The sequence below is a fragment of the Pelophylax lessonae genome (assembly GCF_965119305.1).
Source record: "Pelophylax lessonae genome assembly, chromosome: 4".
In the NCBI taxonomy this organism is placed as follows: domain Eukaryota; kingdom Metazoa; phylum Chordata; class Amphibia; order Anura; family Ranidae; genus Pelophylax; species Pelophylax lessonae.
The window spans coordinates 81,688,925-81,695,498 of NC_138771.1; positions in this window are offsets into that span (position 1 = coordinate 81,688,925).

The window sequence follows — 6,574 nt, forward strand, 5'->3', positions numbered from 1 at the left end:
GAAACACGCCCCTAGGGACACACTTAACCCCTCCCTCTCCAATAAAGTTAACTCCTTCACTGCCAGTGTCTTTTTTACAGTAACAGTGCATATGTATAGCACTGATTACTGCAGTAATGTCACTGGTAACCCCAAAAGTGTCAAAAATGTCAGTCAAGGGTCCGATCTGTCCGCCTCAATTTCGCAGTCCCGCAAAAAAAAAAAAAAAAACGCAGATCGCCGCCATTACTCGTTAAAAAAAAAAAAAAACACCAAAAATGACAAAAGTCTTTCCCTTAGTTAGTAAACGCAATAACTTTTGCGCAAACCAATCAAAATACGCTTTTTGCGATTTTTTTTTACCAAACATAGGTAGCATAAAACAAATTGCCTAAAATGTTAAAAAATTTAGATTTTTACATTTTTTGGGGGGAAATTTCATATAAAAAAATGTGAAAAATATTGTTATTTTTGTCAAATTGACGCTCTTTTTTTGTTTATAGCGCATTAACAAAAAATCGCACAGGTGATCAAATACCACCAAAAGAAAGCTCTGTTTGTGGGAAAAAAAGGACGTCAAATTTGTTTAGGTACAGCGCCGCACGACCGCGCAATTATCTGTTAAAGTCACGCAGTGCCGAATCGCAAAATAGGCCCTGGTCAGGAAGGGGGTAAAATCTTCCGGGGCTTAAGTGGTTAACCCAAGTTTAGCAACCCTTATCCCCTCACTGGACAACGGTCAAGGGTTAAATAAAAATATAATATACATTCCCCCCCTTGAGCTTTGCAGGGAAGCTAATGGTTGTCATCCCAGATCAGAGCACAGGAACAAATTGGCCTAAAATGTTAAAAAATTTTGATTATTACATTGTAATAAAAATCTGAGATCCCTCCAGCTGTTCACCAGTGTTACCAGAGCTACCTTGGTCTTTACTGAGAGGGATGCTGTTTATGAGGCTCATCCCAATTAACTGTTTGTGTTTTGTTTTACTTTAAGCCCAACTCTGGGCAAGTAAAAATAGATCCCTTGCAGTGGGGTTGTGCCTGCAATGCAAGGGATAATAGCTTGTTTTGGTCTAGGGCAGGGATGTCCAACCTTTTAACCTTCCTGGGCCACATTGGAAGAAGTGGAATTCAAATTGAAATCAGTTTACACTAGTGTTGCTTTCTGAAGGGTTGTAAGGTAAACTGGATCCCCAAGATCATAAAAGCAGTGTGGACTTATGCTCATGCCCATTATGCTGCTCACACTTCTGGGCAAAAGTGCAATACCAAACATACTGTGGTGGTTTACTGCACATGTGCATGAGCATGTAACAATTGCTGTGCATACTTGGCACCCAGCAGCCTATTTAGCTAGTTCCAGACTTTTTAAAGACCCCTCCTCCTAGTATACAGTAATTATCTGCTTTGATCAAAGTGTCATTAAACCCACATCAATAAATGCTGTATTACATGCTGTCCATGCTCACTCAGTCACTATGACATTTGTTTTCTGTATTCCGCAAGGAACCTGGTTGATCCTGCTGCTCTCTATCTCCACCTGCTGTTTATGTCCCCAATTCAGCTAGGGATTTTGGAGCTGTGGTGGCAACTCTGCACATGCTCAGTTTTCAGTGAGTTTCTATGCTGAGTATTTCCTCCCCATCACATCTGAGCAGCCCATGTGACTATAGAGTCACACATGTGGGCGTATACACAGTGGTAAATGCCAGCCCATTCCCTCTCTCATCCTCAATGCCCACTAACCAGCTTAACACAATGGGAGTGGGATAATACATGTAGATTAATGGAGGCTTCACCTCCCTCCTAATCTAAGACACAAGCTGGAGGGGAGTGACACAGCCTGTGACTGGCAGAAATCCACCCACACCATGATATTTCCACAAAATAATAAAGATTTGACTGCAAATATATATTTGTATGACAATTTAAAACAGTTTATTGTTATTATTTTTTTTTTTTTTACTCCATGGCTGTTTTTCTTCTTTTTTTTTAGCATGTGACCAGCAGATGAGGACTAGAGACTCCTTTTGCTTATGTTTCCCTGCAGACAGGCTGGGAAAGAGCTGGGTCATGTGACTGTGTGTGTGCTGTATATCGATTAGGAAAAAGGTACTTTTTTTTTAAATAAATAATATATTTATAAAAAAAAATGACAGTGCCATCATCCACATACAGGAATAGACGGAACAATACTGTATAAATTTAACAGTGTGTGTTTAGTATCACTTTAGGCAAAGCTGGGATAACTGTATACTCAGAGAAGGCGTTGGTAGCTTTAGCTTAATCAGTGTGTATAAATAACACTTGGCTATAGAAAGATACAATGTAACATAATGGTACTGTCGGGATAAGCATGCCAGCAAACAAATAACTCTTCTTGATGAACTTTTGTGCTCAGGCTAAAACAGATTCCCTTTCATGCTCGCAGAAATTGGGCATTGTCTAATAAATATGCGCATGCGCAAATTCATTTGTGCACATGAGCCATCGTGCCTTCAGCCTACAGAAAAGAACTATGACGTTGGAGACCGTGAACTCTTGGCGATCAAAGCCTATCTCGAAGACTGGAAATACCTGTTGGAAGGGGCCGCTCTTGATATACACTGACCACAAGAATTTGGAATATTTGCGAGCGGCGAGACGCCTGAAAAAACCACGACAAGCAAGGTGGGCATTATTTTTCGCCAGATTTGCTTTTCATATAACTTACAGACCAGGGTCAAAAAACACAAAACCGGATGCTCTTTCTTACATGTTTGGTGACTCAGAATTATCTGCTCCACCATATACAGTTCTCTGTTTTGCCTTTAAGCTGAATAAAGCACCCTTTACTTTTACAGAACTATCTCTGGGCCAGCTGTTCACCACTCTGATCCCATACAATTGGTGGAGAATGCGGGCAGTTTGAGGTGTCCAGGCTAATCCCATGTCCTGGATTAAAGCTGCACAGGCTTTGAAGTAATCTGAACAAACCATGGAGGACCTGGTTAAGCAGCTGATACTGGCTAATACACAGGCACAGACTCGCCATGAGGAAGTCCTGGTGCAGGCCCAGGCCCGTCTGGAGCAGGTCCTGGTACAGACAGTAGCTGTGCAACAGAAAACAAACCGCTTACTGGTTGAACAGATAATGGGTTTACAAAAAGCAGTGACCCAGCAGAAGTCAGTGCAATGGACCCTGCAAAAATTGACAGCCCCAGACAATGTTGAATCGTACCTAGCAATGTTTGAGCAGATTGCAGCAAGGGAAGGTCTGCCTGAGAAAGACTGGGCAGATGTGCTGGCTTCTTTCCTGACAGCAGATCCCCAACAGGCATACTGTGACTTGGCCCTAGAATCAGCACGGGACTATAAGCTGCTGAAAGCATAAATCAGAAAACCTAGCAAGGCTGGGAGTGACTGTTGCTTTAAGGGCAAGCCGAGTCCATGGCTGGCGCTTTGACAGAGCGAAGCCTACCCATGCACAGCTGTACCACTTGATGCACTTGTTCCAGGACTGGCTAAAACCTGAGAAGAAGACACCCTCTCAGATTGTGGAAAGAGTCACACTGGGCTATTTTCTGTTTGGTCTGTCCAGGGAGATCCACTGATGAGTGGCTAAGTCCGAGCCTCAGTTCCTGGATTAGATGGCTGCTGCTGTCGAGCAGTACAGCTGTCTGGAAAGTTTCCAGGAGAGTCCCTCTGTCACCAGAGGGCTGGCCCAGTGTGCGTTCCAGCACCAAGATGGCACCCATTGACCATAGGGTGTCTGCTCGGGTGCATAACACATCTGCCAGGAGCACCCCAATGCCAAAGCCACCTGAGAGCTGGCAGGGGGAACCCCATGGGGTTCGCTGTTGGTCCAGCACCAACTGGGTCATGTGGCGGTCCAGTGTTCAAGAAAGGAGGAACCAACATGGGTCCTCATCGCTCCATGTATGCCTATGCAGTATGTGCTGCAACCAGCCTGAATCAGCATGAGTGTGTGGTGCGGGTCAATGGACAGGAGGTGGTAGTGCTCCTTAATTCTGGGAGTATCGTTATCCTGCTCCATGCGGGCAGGTTGCAAAGAATCCTGATACCAGGGACCTGGATCATTAGTGTGCATGGTGATGTTAAAGACTATACGGTAGCCTGTGTGATCCTGTGTACACCTGCAGGAACTGCTACTCTAAAAGCTAGGGTGGTCCCAGGATTGCCTCATGACTTACTATTTTTGGTGAGACTGCCCCATATTTTGGGACTTTTATGAGCAAAAGCTCAAAGGTTCTGGGGTTTTACCCAAAAAGCAGGAACCCTCAGAGGTTGTAAATAATACTGTGTTGCAGTATGTGAATACTGATGGCTGAACCTGAAAAAGGTGAGCCTGGTCCCCTGGAGGTATTTGCGGGATTAGAAGTGTAAAGTACCTCCCCTAAAGCCAGATTTGTCAGATCTCAGGGGCTCCTGGAAAGATTTTCTTAGTGCTCAGATGAGGGACCCCACTTTGATCCCCGCCAGGGAACAGGCCACCGTGTTAAATAGTGAGCCACACCTGGGGATCGAGTGCTGGTATTAGTGCCTACCGTAGAGAGTAAGTTTCTCGCCAAGTGGCAAGGACCCTTTGAGATAGTTGAGAGGGTGGGTAAGGTTAATTATAAAGTCCATCAACCCACCAAATGTAAGCCCTACCAGGATTACCATGTCAACCGTGGGAATCATTGAGAAGTTTTCAAGTAGCTGGTCCAGTTCTATAGTGTTTGTACCTAAGCTGAATGGAAACTGGCAGTTCTGAAATGACTTTCGCAAGTTAAATGAAGTCTCCATGCCAGACGCGTATCTCATGTCCCGGGTGGATGAGTTAATTCGAGAGATTAGGACCGGCCCGAAAAAATTAACACTCTTGACTTGACCAAGGGAGATTGGCAGATTCTGCTAAAAAAAAAAAGCTGCACCTCTAACAGATCTCAAAAAAGGAAGGAAATTTACTGTTATTCAGTGGAGTGCTGAAGCAGAAGCAGTGTTCTGTCGTTTGAAGCAAGCTTTGTGCCAGGAACCAGTACTAGTAGCTCAAGACTTCCAAAAAGAGTTTCTGGTACAAATGGATGCTTCAGAGTTGGGTCTGGGTGCAGTACTATCCCAGACGGTTGGGGGAGATGCGCACCCTGTTGTGTACTTGAGTCGGAAGCTCTCACCAACAGGGAAGAATTATTCCATTGTGGAAAATGAGTGTCTGGCAATAAAATAGGCTCTGGAGACCACCGCTACTACCTGTTGGGCCAACCCTTTAGGCTAGTGTCAGACCATGCAGATGCCTGTTCCTGGGTCTATTGCCATTTTGCTTGTGGTGTCCAGACCCCTGGCCTGGAATGGGAACGGGGGGGGGGTGGGGATTTGTAGAGAGTCAGCCTAGGGCAGGGTTAAGAAAGGGTTAATTGAAAAGGGCAGGTATTTTCCCTTCAGACCTGGTTATTAGTCAGCTGGGCTGAAAGTTTCAGTGGAGCTGTTTGCTATTAGTGATAAAGACATCAGCACATTGTGTGGAAGGCTCCACTTGTGGACTGTGACCTGCTGGGTGAGCTAAACTTTGTAAAAGACTGTAGAGATGGAGGCAGTAGGTCTCTCTGGGCCAGCCACCAGCGCTCTGCATCGCACCCCAGGCACGGATACTGAGGTCATCCTTCAGGCCATTGAGCATAGCAAGACCTCCCTGTTGGTCTGGATAGACCTGGCCGAGGAATGCAATCTTATCAGCAATGACCTGAGTCAGACCTGGGGTCACCTTAGGAAACTGAGACTTGTATATCCGTCACAGAAGAGACTACTGCCCCACACATGGGTCTCCTAGACTCACTCCAGCGCACAGTGCAATCCCTGATGGCTAAATCTGAAGATGCTGAGAACTGCATGTGTCGGAATAATGTCTGGGTGCTGGGCCTACCTGAGGGAGCAGAGGGGGACACACCAGCTGAGTTTGCTGAGACCTTCTTTAAGAATTTACTAGGCCTTACAGATGTCTCTCCCACCCAGTGGTGTATGTTGGTTTTGTGCTGCCCTAGGCAAGACTAAAATTGGGCGCCCCCCCCCCCCCCATGTAAATTTTCCCCACTCCTTTTTTAATGGATGTGACTCCATCCAAAACTGAAGGACCACAAGTCCCAGGATGAACACCTGAGATCTCATGTGGGGGAGGTGAGAGGGGGCGAGAGAGAGAGAGAGAGGGGTGGGTGAGGGAGAGAGAGGGGTGGGGGAGGGAGAGAGAGGAGTGGGTGAGGGGTGGGTGAGGGAGGGAGAGAGAGGGAGGATGAGAGAGAGAGAGAGGGAGAGAGAGAGAGAGAGGGGGTGGGTGAGGGAGGGAGAGAGAAAGGGGGTGGGGGAGGGAGGGAGGGAGAGAGAGAGGGGGGGGGTGAAAGAGAGGTGGGGTGAAAGATTGAGGGGGGATGAAAGATTGAGGGGGGAATCAAAGAGAGAAAGAGGGGGGATGAGAGAGAGAGACGGGGGTGAGTGAGAGAGACGGGGGTGAGAGAGAGAGAGGGGGGATGAGAGAGAGAGCGGGGGGGATGAGAGAGAGGGGGGATGAGAGAGAGAGAGAGGAGGTTGATAGAGAAAGAGAGAGGGGGTGAGAGAGAGG